The sequence below is a fragment of the Pygoscelis adeliae genome, unplaced genomic scaffold (assembly GCF_000699105.1).
Source record: "Pygoscelis adeliae isolate BGI_AS28 unplaced genomic scaffold, ASM69910v1 Scaffold159, whole genome shotgun sequence".
Classification (NCBI taxonomy): domain Eukaryota; kingdom Metazoa; phylum Chordata; class Aves; order Sphenisciformes; family Spheniscidae; genus Pygoscelis; species Pygoscelis adeliae.
The window spans coordinates 1,063,000-1,074,810 of record NW_008825562.1 but is presented as its reverse complement, the minus strand read 5'-3'; the positions used below and the strand labels follow the sequence as shown (position 1 = coordinate 1,074,810).

The 11,811-nt window shown below is 35.9% G+C and overlaps 1 long non-coding RNA gene across 1 annotated transcript in view; it reads left to right on the top strand.

Moving 5' to 3' along the window:
- Window positions 1–1,013: 1,013 nt before the first annotated feature.
- Window positions 1,014–11,811, top strand: part of LOC103923952 — a 16,408-nt gene continuing 5,610 nt past the window's right edge. The window contains exon 1 of the long non-coding RNA XR_663955.1: window positions 1,014–1,642. This is a non-coding gene — a long non-coding RNA (uncharacterized LOC103923952). The remainder of the gene's footprint in view (window positions 1,643–11,811) is intronic.

The window sequence follows — 11,811 nt, the reverse complement described above, 5'->3', positions numbered from 1 at the left end:
AGTTACAAATAAAGAACTTCTGTTCTTTTATCTTTTTTTAATCCCCATTTTAATGAAATTTCACAAAGATCTCAGAAGACAGCTTTTACAACATCTTTGAAGATCGTCAGCAAGATAGAGAAGTGATCCATGGTAAATTCTGTATTGAAAGGAAAAAGCAACAGCACAAATTTATCACTTACACACCAGAGAACCTGTATGGGAGAGAGGTAAGTGCCTCATCTGCTAGAATAATTTCAGAGTTTATACATTAGATATGAGAACCTGAGCAAGACAATTAGAGGAAGTCAGGCTTCACAAACTCTGCTGCACATAAGATTAATTATCCTTTTACAGCCTTAGTTTTGTTTTTATTTTTATGATCTTTCATGACTCCCAAAGTATGAATGATTTGAATCTGAACTTACTTGTATTTGAATAACGGTAACCCGAGCTTGGAGAAATCAAGGCAAGCTTTGCAATATTATCTAAGCATCCTAACAACAACCTAGAACGTTACAAAACAAAGTAAGAACTTAGCACGTGTGTAAATTGGGTTAACGTAATGCAAGTTGATTTTCACAAACAGGTTTTATTGGAAGCGTTCTGCCTATTCATATTCCATTCAGGCTTAAATACCTTAAAAGGAAGCACTTATTTATGGAAAAGGCCAAGATCCTCTCAGATACGTGGAATGGAAGATAAAAGGCTCAAAGTAGAAAACAAAACCCCCTCATCTAGTGACCCGGATTTACCCTATTAACAGATAGGAGAACACATTGCTATCATAAATGCCCGAATTATTTACTTGATGCATTTATTTGTAATATAAATGACACTGTGCCAGTTAAGTACTCAGCATTCCAGTATCTCATAATCTTGTTGTACTTACATGGAGTAAGTATCCATTACCACTTGGAACACTCATTTAGCCTGCTCAGCTGACTGCTTAATGAGGTCTGGAAAGTAAAAGTCTTATCTGCAAAAAGCCAATGTAGAAAGAAGCATGAGTACACTATTTTTTTTTTCAAAGTACTTGTTCAGTCTTAATGTGAAAAGGAATTAGATTAAGGAGAGCGTTCAAAAACACAGAAATTAAATAAAAGATGAAATATATGTATAGTAATGAAAGCAATGCTCTTTTCCATTTGTTGAATATTGTATTGTTAGAATTTTGTTTTTATAAATACCATTAGGCTTTCAAAAATCTCTCCTAGAAGCTATGCATTCTCCCTCACCCCCACCAAACGAGTTCTTTAGGAATTCCACACAGCAACAGGTCTAGTGCAGCTCCCTTTAACAGCTTTTTTGGAGTGTTTATAATGAGTCAGACTAGTCTATATTTCAGCTCCAGAAATACAGAGTGGGACATCATTAGCTGCATTCACTCAGGTTTTACTTAATGTACTAGTCATCACTAAGTGTTTAAAGGATACTGTCAGTAAATGCTGGCTACCTCCCTTTCACTCGCTACTCATTTCTAGCTACATGCAAGACTCACAAAGCAAACCTGTTACTGTTAATCATTGCTAAACCACTGCTGCCAATGCAAGTTAAAATAATATCCTTCACTTTATAGATGCACAAATTGGATCAGATAGAAATCTGAAATTGCCATTGAGACCATACAGACTGTTTCTTACCATGTACCTGCAGCAAACACGTAAGTCTCTGAGTCAAAGGCCCTCAGCCACAAGTCTTTGCTATCTAAAACATTTCAAATTGAAGCGTAGACCCTACGTGGCAAAAAAATGCATTGACTGACTGCAGAAACCTAGGTTTCTTTTAAGAAGCATTCCAAGAACTTATACTTGTCTGTCAACTGGAAAACACTGTTTGAAGTAGAATATTTTTATAAAAGAGTCATTTCAATGCTTTAAATCAAGTTTATGCTCAATGACATGTTTATTTTGCTGCTTAAAACCCCACATTTTTATTAATTTTTTTTTAGATTTACTTTTTTATTTTAAAAAAACCCACCAAACATCTTCACTGATCCTGCAGCAAACAGAACACTTAAATCTTTTCTTATAAGACTTCATTACCCAAAGATCTGGTATGTAGCAGTTCTTAGATTTGTAGAAAGATCACTGGCACTACTGAAAGCTTCCTTTTAGTTCCTGTACAAGCACAAGGAGAAACTGAATAATTGGTCAATTATTCTGATGGGAAAAAAAAAATTATCTATCATTCTAGCAACCGAAACTGATTTGCTTGTACCCGCTCTCTTCAGTGTGCAACACTGGGCGTCTCCCAGAGCTGACAAATTAACGTTTGAGTAGTATCATGATGAAGCATTCCCTCAAAAAGGAAGTATGACAAAAAGCTGTTTCCTGTTTTCTGCAAACTGTGTGGTCACATTATTCACAACGTAACTAACACCAGCTTAAGTTTGTCTACTGAGAAAGCACTTGTTTTCACATACTGAGATACTCAATCATAAGTAAAAATACAAACAAAAAAACTACCAAAAAACCCCCAGGAAAACTGTTATGTAAAAATCCATATGCTTTCTCTTTCTATAAATACTTGCTCTTTATTGTTCACATAGGTCTAGCCTGTGCTTATTCATTCAAGGTATTTTTTTTTCATTGATAAATTGTCATTCAAGGTATTTTTTTTTCTCCCCAAGAGACTTCCTTTGTCTCCCCTTACACTGATGTTGTTGTTAGCGTGACACTAGTCGAATGCATTTGGTATGCCAGTTGTATGAAGTCTCCGCATTGCTGTTGCCATTTCATGAAAGAACTGGCTTCATTAAAGACAGAATACAGTGAATTTCTTGATTAATTGTAAATGGGGAATACTAGGACCAGGCAAAAACTGGAGAAGCTCTGAGCTAGTAAAACTGAACTGCAGTCAGGGGTTGGCTAGGTATACAACCTTTTTGTAAAGCAAAGGGGTGGGTGGGAAGCCCACATATTCCCAGGATCCCTAACTCTTCAAAGATTATGTTTTCCCACATTTTCCCACTCTCCTGTTATTCCTTCCCTCATCCTTCATCATTGTTCAGAAAGCTATGCAGCTGCTGTGAACTGGGCACATGGTAGCACAAACAAATCTGAAGGGTGGAACAGTGCTGCCCCATGATGAGTCAGCACATGCCTATTTCTGAAGTGAAATAAGCTTTTACTTCACACTGGAGAAATTTAAATAGCCCTTGAAAGAAACAGGTCAGTACATCTCAGACAAGCGTAAACTCCAAAATAAAAACACCCCTGAAACAGGATACCAATATAATGGTAAAATATTTCTTATTATCACTTATGACTCAAGCTAAGCTAGCTTATTCATGGCTACTGGCCACGTACTACACAGAAAAAATAAGTACTAGAACATTCACTGGAACAGTCAACGTTGCAGTAGTTAAGATCAAGAAGCACAATTTTTTTTTCGTAGAAGCATCTGCCCTAGTAAACTGCTTATAGTTCCAAGATAATCTGAGGATATAGCAACAACACTCCATTTACTAGTTAGTTAATTAAGAGACTCCTAAATGAACTAGCCATTTATCAATGTAATTAATAACTCTAACATTTATTAATGTTTCAGGTTACTCTAATTTGTACAAAGCATGTATTTTAGTGCTATGAGTTGCTGAATGAAAAGTTTAGTTAAGTTTTAGGTACAGACAAGCAGAAATAATGTTCTATGCATCTGAATACCACTTGCAGTCATCAATAAAAGATGAATTAATAAAAGAATTAATGAAAGCCATGATTTTATTGTTCCCAGTAGCTTCATGTGCAATAAAAAAGTCAGTAGTTAACAGATTTCTGCGTAAAGTACAGCAATCATGCCAACCAAGAGTTCTGACACATTTTAAGTTCATTTAAAATGCAGAAATGCAAACATCAACCCAGAAATTCTCCCCTCCAACCCACTGGACATCAAAATTTAGATTGGGGGGAGGGAGGGGAATTATTCTTTTTAATTAATTTTGTCCAATTCTCTTTGTTAAGTAAACCACGCTGCCTTTAAACTCCAAAAATCCCAAGTTTTTTACCACTTTCCTACTTTCCTACTGTATATAATGTTCAAAATGCAGGGATGTTAAACTTGAGATTAACAGATCCCAGATCAAAAGACAATCCACTTTTTGAAATGAACCTTCCCCCCCCCCCTTTTTTTTTTTTAAACACCATCTCTGTCTAAGGCTCTTTGTACCTATGCTATTTCACCCTCAGAGAGCAGCTGAGAGAACTTGAGGTTTTTTAGTACGTGAGTTCTGCCAGTGAAGGAGGACTGTTCCGTGACCTTACATTTATGAAACTCTTTTCCTTCCTGCTTCAGAAGTACATTAGAATTTTCTCCTTTGAACTGACTGTGCATTCAGACTGTGCATATGTATTCTACAATTTTAACTTCCGTCTCTTTGGTCCGTCTAGTTTATCTCCCCCCCCCAATGTGAATAGCACTATATGTGTCTAGGTATAAACTATTTCACTAATAGAAAAAAGTGCCAAAAATAAAGCCAAGCTTATAAAAAAGGAGAGGCAATATGATTAAGTGCTCTACTGCATAGAATATATAGTTCCTCCTACAAAGCAAATATTCTGCAGGGAATCTTTAAGCCAATAACGACCCATGAAAATTTTTATTTTTTCTGAGCGTCTGGAAGTCACTGCATATTGGTAGAAAGTATCAACAAGGGGGAACAGATACTCATGAGATCTTAAATTGCATTTTTAAACTAAAGGCTATCATTCTTTAGAACTCTCAAATTCATTAACAAAATCTACAGAGCTACAGAAGTAAGCTGACACATAAACAAATGGTATTGCAAATTCAATACCTAATATTGACATTTATAAATATTTTATTAAAAATGTAATTACTTATACGTATTAAATAAAAAAATAAATTCTAATACAGCTTGGCCATCTGATTAAGAGTTACATTAGACAGTATATTGCAGTATGTAATTTGGATTCATCTAACAGATAAAAGCACTAGCTATGCTACTCACAAGACATAATGACTCAGCACCTTCACTAATTTTCTTTCTGCAACCTTTGAACAGTTACTGTCACAGAAGTAAAATTCCTGAGGTTATGATTTATTTTGCCAAAAGGTCTCCAATATAATGAAGCATATTCAAAACAACCTTGACAACTGTAACACAGGATACTAACTTCCCAACAACTGCCGTTACATTGGAATCATACCTTAACTTCCAAAGAGGACAACATACAAGCACAATATAGTTGTTTATGTAGACACTTCTACAGAAAAAAAAAATTCCAAAGATGCTATGTATGCTAACTGCCTGAACCACTTCTGTCTTCAAAATGATTCTACAATCAAATAGGTTTTATGTTTTTAATAATTGAAGTACATGTTTTAGAACCAGACATTTAATTTCAAGCCAGTTTTTGCATACCTCTTTTAAACCGTCTTTTTATGCAAAATAGAAACTGCCGACATAGGAACGTGTTTTAGGCAACCATTAATGCTCTTACTATATTTCATTTTAGAGAATCAAACTCCTCTATTCCTTTGTCTGAACAGGATACTTGATTTTAAAAAAACAGCTCTAAAATTCTCCTGTTCATGTCATTAAAACCAGATTAGCATAATCTTGGCTGCTGTGCATCACTTGAACACGTCATTAGCTTCAGTTCTAAATAAGAATATGTAAGCCCAGGAACTAATGTTAAGTTACTGCATTCTACTAGTTCCAATAGTTACTCCATTATGTTTCCTAGACTTAATTAGTAAATACAATATGCAGAAACCAACAGCAAAAGGCATTGAATTCTGCATTTAAACTACAGATGTGAAGCTAAACAGAAAAAATTGTGAATTATATACACTCTGCTGTATTGCTTTAGAGTGGGAAGAGAAGTGTGGACATACCAAGCTGTTTCTAGACTGTAGAAGGGCAAAGCGCAGGAAGTGTTCTGCTAAGTACTCACCCTCTTCGTGCCAGTGTTTAATCAGTGGTGCTGACAGATTGTCAACTGAAGTCTGAACTGGGAAGAGCAGTAGTCAAAGCACAGCAACACAAACAGTATCTGGAATAGCAGGGGATACGTGAACTAGGAATGACATGCTTTGGAGAAGGTGCATCAGTTTCAAAAAAAGCTTTCCCATCTTCAGAATGAAGCATCTGGTACCTGCCATCAGAGCACCCATCTTGGCGCTGGAAGGCCACCTCTGGCATTCTGCTCAACTGAACTGAACTTGGCATTTTAATCTCCCAGACAGTGCTCTGGACTAGATTTTTATTTTTTTTTTTAAACATGCCAATCACTTCTGATTTTCTTATTGTTTCCCTGAAAAGATTATTAGCTTAATATAACCCATCTGCCAGGGCAGCCACATTGTAAAAGCCCAAGGTTCAAGTAATTAGTCGGGAACAAGCAAAGATGGCTTCCTCTATCTCAGTCAAGCATACAGCTAATTAGTCACTGAGTACTCTTGATCTGCTAACCTGAGATGATAACAAGCTTTGTATTATACTAGCTTATTTTAAAAATATTTACACAGAAATAAGTGTAAGCGTTGGACATACTTGAGCGATCACTTGCTTTTCAAAGCTGGCATTAAATTTAAGGAATTCTAACAAGCTGCTGACAAGCAGCTCCTTTTCTATTTTATACATTATACTGAAATATGAAAAGATACAAGTCAGGAGATATACAAATAACCGACAGGAAAGTTTTTCCCAAACTACTGTTATAGGGGGAAATTAATTTCACAGTCTCTATAAAGTGGTTAGTTCATATTCATCTTATATACACCTTTATTTACAAGTGTGAGTGTACAGTGTACTTTTGCCACCTAAAAAGCTGCAACAATATCCAGACATTCAAGACTGCTATAAAAATTACATAGTTCTAGTTTCAGGTATCACTGTGTTTATCCAGTAACTTGCCCTTAACTGCTGCTCTGTATGGAAATTGGATTCATGAACATTTGAAAGCCTAATTACTAATCAACCATGGATATAACATTGTAAATTTCTGAGCTTACTGTGTATTACACTCCAGAATGATTGCATGATGAAGTTGTTTGGTTTTTTTTTCCCCTAGTCCTTTACAAGCATAAGCTTACTACAGTGAACACTGAAAACGTTGCTTACTGGAATGTGAAAAATAAGATCCAAAAAGTTGGTATTTGTTCACATAAAGAACATGACAACTAGCCAGTAAAGTTTTCACTGATACGCAGCAGAATTATCTGCCAGAGTCCTGACTCATAAGCAGCTTGCTGGCTGTACTTAGCAGCAGAGGAATGTTTAGTTGATTAGCTCTCCTATAACAATAAATAAGATATTATTGAGTCTGTGCAAAGTACTGTTGAGGATTTCAAAGAGTGTGACATAATTGATGTAAAGCCTGAGACTCCCAGTTAACCAAAGGACCCATTATGAAACTTAAAATAACGGCTCAGTTTTTAAAAATTGGCAGTTGTTCGCAATTATGTCATCTTCCTTATCTAAACATTCATACAGTTAAAATATTTTAACTTTAGTCTATACAACCATAAACAAGTGACTACGTAATTACATTAAGTGATTCAGTGACTCATCTCACTTAAATGACTGGTCTCACAAAAACTATGCAGAAGAACAGGGGTACTGTGCTCCGAAGCCTCGTTTTACTGAATTGTTTTTGTCATAAAGCAAAACTATATAACAAGACTTCTAAAAAAAAATTTTATACGCTAGAAGAGGTACTCCAAAGGAAGCATTGTAAAAGCTCCTACAGCATACTCCACTACCATGTGCATGCCTCAATATTAAGGAGAGCCACAAGAACTCGGACTAATCAGTTCAGAGTCTAAGCAACACGATGTCATCACTATCAGTAATATCCTGACTAATGTTTTTTTCAGGAAGACAAAGGTAACATTGGATACTGCTGTGCATCAAGACATTTATTCTGCCTTAACCTGTTTGAGCATGATTACAGCCAGTGCTTGTTTGGCCAGCTTCCAAACAGAAATAAGTAGTTTTGTATTGTTAGAAAAAAAAATCCAAGAAACATTGTGCTTTACACAATCCAGAGAAGCCATAATGTTCTAATATCCATCTATGCAGAAGATCAAGAAAACTATTCCTGAAGAGTAAACAACTTCAATACACTTTGAAGATACGCACTGTCAGAGCTACTTATGTCTGCCTAGACCTAGACCTCATTCAAGACCTAACAAGAAAATGTTACCATTAAATTGCACCCTTAAGAGAGATTAGAAAACTACCATTTTTTTTTAATCTTTCTGCTGGGGGGAAAAAAAAAGTGTGTTTCATAGTACTTTCAGATAACCACACCTTCCTTTGATTGCAATGTTGTTGTAGTCAGACTGTTTGAAGGCAGAATTTGAACTTACTCAGTTAACTCTTACTATTTTTCCTATATTTAGAAATTAACTCAGGGTTTTATTTCAGTATACTACTACCAGTCTCTCAATAAGCTTTAATTAGATTCTTACCTATAGATACTGTCTTGGGACAGGCACTTGTTTATTAGAGACAGAGGAAAATAAATAGCTTTGTTAAAGTGCAGATTTACTTCAGAGATGTAATTTCAAGAGTCAATTTAACTGGCTAACCACAACTAGTAAAATTATAAGATTAAATTGGTAGATCACAAAGGATGAAAAAGGAAATCTCAGTCATACTAAGGCTCTAGTGTTTTATGAATTACTTACAAGCTTGCAAGAAAATTGAGTGTTTTACAGCTACCTTAGGTTCATTAAATGGGTAAAGAAAATAACTAACAAAAACACAAAAGCCATTTAGAACTCACAGGATGACCTAAAACCATCAGTTGATTTAAAATACCACATTAAGATCCAAAATAGTCCAGAAATAAACAAAAACATTTATCACTATATAAACTGATATAAAAGGAATTAAATCCAGAATAAACTGATATAAAAGGAATTAAATCCAGAAAAGCTTTTCTGTTGTCATGAAACTAGAAGTACTATATCTTGATACTTCCTATATAAGCGAGTCAAAACATCCCCTTCTATAGTTACACAGTACAAGCCGATAGTACTACTAAAATACACCTCCCATCACTGGTTAGGTCACTTTTTTCAGTACCTTCAGTGATGAACAGAGACTGCACAAATGAGATATATACAGCTTAAAAATATAAAGTAGTAATTTAGAAGTTAACACACATAAAACATAGCTTGGATTTAGCAAGTTACTTCATTAAGAATAGTAAACTCACCAGGCTAATAAAACACCCAAAGAATCCTTGCTGGCCAAGCAAGCAGAAGCCTGGGAGATAAAAATTAGCTTTCACTAGCTGCAGCAATACAGCCTTATTATTGTTATGTGACTTTCATTAAGTCCCTAGTCTTTTCAGTCGGGATTTCATGTGTTTCCATGTTAGTATTTCCTCTTTTTAATCCTTAAACCACCAGCAAGCCTACTTCAGCCTGTAATTTTGCTTTTTCACCTCACATGGCCCTGTTTTGCAGGCCTTCTCACAGCTGTTCCTCAAAATTTAGCAATTTCTTCAGCAGCCTGAGCCAAGATGATGTAGCTGGGCCAGATGAGAGCAGGGAGCTAGGTTCCTGAAAGGGACAGCTGAATGGTGAAAGGGGTTTACACTACCATCTTACCTATCTTCCCTCTTGTATCAGTGCAGGCATTTCTGAGACCACACAATAGGCAAGATCAAGGAACTGAACAAAGTTGAAACTAACCATTTTTAAATAAGGTAAATTTTAACCCAGATCACTTTTGCAATCCACTTAACAACAGTCACATCAATGTTTGCTGTAAACAAAAGGGAGCACCAGGAGAGGGGAAAGGGTAACAGGCAGAAAAAAAAAAAAAAAAAATCTTTTTACAGGAATGCTAACTTTTTAAAGTGAAACCACAGTTCAAATAAAATTTGAAGCAACTTCCAACCAATAACTTTCCATTAGTAGAAGAACTATACATAGAAAAAGCAAAGTAAAGCAAGAACTTCACAGCAAGGATTCAGAACTAACTGAACTATTACCTCCACATAAGCAGTCCCCTACCAGCATATACTTCCAATGCCCTCAGGTTGCTAAAATGATTTCCTTAATAAGGGGATGGGAGGCTCAAAAGTCCTTGGAGGATTTAAAGAGACAAACTTCCCCAAGGAATAAACATGATTTAGACCACAAAACCCCAAATTCCAGCAGAGACAGAGGCCGTGGAGCTCCATACCAGTTCTACTCATTCCTTAGGCTGCAGTGAAACCACCCTCAGTGAAGTCTGGAATGACCTTCTAGCTAAATTGGGAAACCCTGACCTTTCTTGTGCCATTAGACACCTTTAGCAGCTGACTGCATAGCTACCTCATTGCACTCTCACTGCTCCTGATTCTCTTTCAGACACTCTTTTGGATAGTCTCATCTTCTCTCTCCAGCTGTCTACACAGATTAAAAGAGCCCTTTCCTCTAGACTTTAACTCTTTCCTCCTGCGGTCTTCTCCCTGGACAATTTCATCCACACATTTCTATTCTGAAATTCTAAGATTGTCAGAAAAGTTAGTTTTTTAAAAACTGTAATCACTCCTGTAAATTGAACCTATATTCTTCTACACAAACTTACAGTTCTTGTACCGTCCTTAACACTGTAGCATTGTGTCACCTCCCTATAATGCATTAAACAATGGAAGAAGCGTGTCACATGCTTGTGCTCATATTCCTCCAGAGAGGTATATGCATGAGAGTGTTTTGTTTTGGTAGTTTTGTATTCATACTCCCAACACTGAAGATTCAATAGAGAACACAATGCCAAAGGGTTCTGACCGAGAAATGGGCAATAATATACACTGATCTGGCTGACAAACTTAACTTGCCCTCAGCCTATACACCTTGCTCTTTTTGCACAATTTCAATTGATCTTAAAACACATGGCTGTGAATTGTGGCAGCCTGAGTACAGGCAGTATTCTTCTCTAAGTTAAAATGGGGTAGACAGGAAAGGATAAAAATCTTGCCAATTGTCACAGTATAAGCTGTCACATCTCATGAATCAGAGCACTTTTAGTGGCGAGTTAAAGGTGAGAGTAATGAGGATTTGGTATTGTATTACTGTTAGTCTGGTAATCTCTCACTGCCATATTTGTCCCCTATTCCTTATGTCAGAGCTAGGAATACTACATACATGTGAATTAGCTCAGTAGACTAATTTGGCAGAAATCAGAATTTTTTTTTAATCTATTAATTTTGTATCATATAAGTTTGCTGAACAAATACACTTTGACGTGGATAAAGAGAAGGAAACATATATACATATATATCCACACATATATATATACACCACTTGCCACCCTAAGAGTCACCTCCTCTTACACTAAATGAAGTCTAATGTGTGTTCTCATCATGTGAAAAAAATCACATTCTCTTGGTCTGAGCTTCAAACTCATCTTCAGCTACCTGTCCGACTCAAAATATACAATTGTGCATGTGCAGGATAAGATTGGAGTTAATCTTGCTTCTCACTGGTGGTGTTATTTTACCACACTCCATCTTCACTCATTTATAAAGAGGACTAAGTGGACAAGCAAAGAATTTAGATTACATGTTCCAGAATTTTGCTTTTCACAACTAAGTTCATTATAGGCAATATTTAAGGAATTAACAGACACAAAAGGAAGAATAATTCAGAACAAACCAAAAATGTAGAACAAGAGAAGATACTTTGTTTTCTGTAAGCCTCATGCAAATACCATCTTGCTAGAACTGTGCTAGATGCCAAGGAAGCATATTACACTTCAGAGCTAGGTTTTTCCATCAGAAAAGCTAGACATACAGTTTATTTCAGTGGTAGTTATAAAAGATTCTTGTAAGTTAAATACAAATATTAAGTGAACCAAAACCAATA